We start from the raw sequence: 3,284 nt of genomic DNA, 5'->3' as shown, positions 1-3,284 counted from the left end.
GATCGTGAGGCTTCTTCAGCCACGTCGAGCTGTAAGTCCAATTAAACCTCTTTCTTTTGTAAATTGCCCAGTCTCCAGTATGTCTTTATCAACAGCATAAAAATGGACTAATAGAATTGGAAATACTATTAGGTTCACTGTTTTAAGTTTCTTTTCTGTACTACTAGTTTTCTCCACTTTTTATTCTTATTGCTTTAATTTTATTTTTAAATATATGGCACAAAAACATGCTTTGAAAAGACAAATGTATGCACAAAGATACTTGAATCTGCCTCCCAACACTTTTTTTTCCATATAAACTTTAAGATCAATTTGTCTAGCTCAATGTGAAAACTCACTGGAATTGGATTAAAATCACAAGTTAATTTTAGAGATCATACACATAAGTGCATATTTATGTGGATATATGCCATCCATTCCTTTTTTTCCCAGGAGTTATTAGAGTGAATATGTGCTGAATCTGATAAAAGTCTTTGTCAGCATCTAAAAATCTATGAAGATAATTTTATAAATTTTCCTATTTAGAGCTGTTATTTCGGTGAATCCTATCAGTAGATTTTCTAATACTGAAACATCCATACATTTCTTGTATAAACACGTTGCATAATGAGGAAGATAACTGGCAAATATTTCAAGTTCTTAGTAAGGAAACCCTAAATCATTAGAATTTCCCGAGTGATAGAAGTTCTTTGTTATAAGTGGTGGGTCCTGATAATTTATGCTAATGAGGTGATCCAGGGTGGTCCTCAGGTAGTTTATGCTAACAAAATGTCTCAGGATAATAGCAGGACACCCCAGCAAGACCAAGCACATGTTTAGAGAGATGGCTATTTTACTTGCCACCCTCCAAGGAAAGGGAAAGGGGATTAGAGATTAAGTTTAATTATATGACCAATGATTTAATTAAACATGCTTATGTAATAATATCCTAGTAAATGAGGGTGTAGCAAGGTGGAGGAATGAAAGGCTACTACATTCATACTTCACTTAGGAATACCAAATTTTAACAACGGTTATAAATAAATTTTCAGTGCCACAAAAGAAATAGCACTGGAGTATAAATTTAATTTTCTCATCAAGGTAATTTTTACTTCTATAGGAGGGTGCAACTCACGGATGGAGCAATGGTGAGAGCACACCTGAACAAGGAGTGGAAGGTCTTTTTATTCCTGATACAGGTAGCCTCTACTGCTGTGTTGTTCCCCTATTGGCTAGGGTTGGACCATACAGTCTAAGCTAATTCCGATTGGCTATTTTAAATAGAGCAGGGGTACGAGTCAGAGTGGTGGGGTGAGTAGTTTGGCAGGAAGGGCACTTACAGAACAGGTGACTCAGGATGACTCAGGTCAGAGCAAGTGAACAGGGTTGACTCAGGATGGAGCAGGTGACCAGGGGTGACTCAGGATGGAGCAGGTGATAGCGGATAGGAGGATTTTTTTTTCTGAAACTAGGGGCAAGGAGATGAAGAGAATGAGGAAGTTAAACTTTAAAATGAAGAAAAAAGAACAGGGGAGGTGAATATACTGATACATTGGTTCCTTGCAGAGGATCTTGGAACTCATTGTATTTTACAATTTACAGGCTAAAACCTTTGAAGAGGAATTTATTATATCCTACACAACTATCTGCACATGAAAAAGCACCCCCATGAGAATAAAAAATCAGGTGAGTAATCTCAGTACCTGATTTTAATTTCATATTGTTGAAACAGGCATTGAGGAGGGTCAGAAAGATAGTTTTGAATTTTTAATGCCACCATTCCCTCATCTCCCTCCCACCAGGGGCCATGCAGCATGAAGAGTCTGCACCGGGAGGAAGAAAAGTACAGTAACTGGAAAACATTACATTGATGTCAGTGCTGCCCTGTCAATAGTAGAGAAGAAAGCCATGCTGGGCTTAGCCAGTGCCTGTGCATGGAGGGAACGTTTGGACCAGAGCTAGCCATAAAAGAATCACCCATCCTACTGGTCAGAACTCGAGTTTCTTGGCAAGCCACACTGAGAGGACTTTTGGAAACTATACAAAGACATGGCAACTTAAACATATGCTCCTGAATGACCACCGGATCAGTGAAGAAATTAAAAAGGAAATTTAAAAATGTCTGGAAACAAATGAGAATGATATTTGGGACAACCAGCATAGTCAAAGTTATCCTGAGCAAAACAAGCAAAACTGGAAGAATTACATTGCTTGATTTCAAATTATACTACAGAGCTATAATAAGCAAAACAGCATGGTCCTGGCATAAAAGCAGACACATAAACAAATGGAATAGAATAGAAAACATGGAAACAAATCCATATACCTAAAGTGAGTTCATTTTCAAAAAAGATGACAAGAACATACATTAAAGAAAGGAGAGTCTCTTCAATAAATAGTGTTAGGAAAACTGGATATTCATATGTGGAATAATGAAACTTGACCTCTGTCTCTCTCCACATACAAAAGTCAAATCAAAATGTCTTAGTCTTAAATCTAAGATATCAAACTAGGAAATCACTACAAGAAAACATTGAAGAAACTCTAAAGGACATTGGGCTAGACAAAAATTTATTGAGCGATACCCCAAAAGCACAGGCAACCAAAGCAAAAATAGACAAATGAAATCACATCAACCTAAAAAGCTTCTGTACAACAAAGGAAACAAAGTGGAGAAGCAAGCCACAGAATAGATGAAAATATTTGCAAACTACATAACTGACATTGGATTAATATCCAGAACATATAGCTCAAACAACTCTATAGGAAAACATTTAATAATCTGATCAAAAATGGACAAAAGATTTTAAAGGATATTTCTCAAAAGAAGACACAAATGACATAAAAAAAAGGTGCTCAAAATCATTGCTCATTAGAGAAATGCAGGTGCAGACTCTCCATGCTGCATGGCCCCTGGTGGGAAATGCAAATCAAAACCACAATAGATACTATCTCACTACATTTAAGATGGCTTTTATTCAGAAGACAAGCAATACCAAATGCTGGAGAGGATGTGGAGAGAAGAGAACCCTCATACACTGTTGGTCGGAATATAAGTTAGTACAATCACTATGAAGAATAGTTTGGAAGTTCCTCAAAAACTAAAAATAGAACTACCATATGATACAGCAATCTCACTACTGAGTATATCCACAAAAGAAGGGAAATTAGTACATCAAAAAGATATCCATACTTCCATGTTTATTTCAGCACTGTTCACAATAGCTAAGATATGAAAGCAACCTAAATGACCATCAACAGACAAATAGATTAAAAAATGTGGTACTTATATACAATAGAGTAAT

Source organism: Pan paniscus, chromosome 2 (assembly GCF_029289425.2).
Source record: "Pan paniscus chromosome 2, NHGRI_mPanPan1-v2.0_pri, whole genome shotgun sequence".
NCBI lineage: Eukaryota > Metazoa > Chordata > Mammalia > Primates > Hominidae > Pan > Pan paniscus.
The sequence above is the reverse complement of the archived record's forward strand: the minus strand, read 5'-3'. Positions refer to the sequence as shown.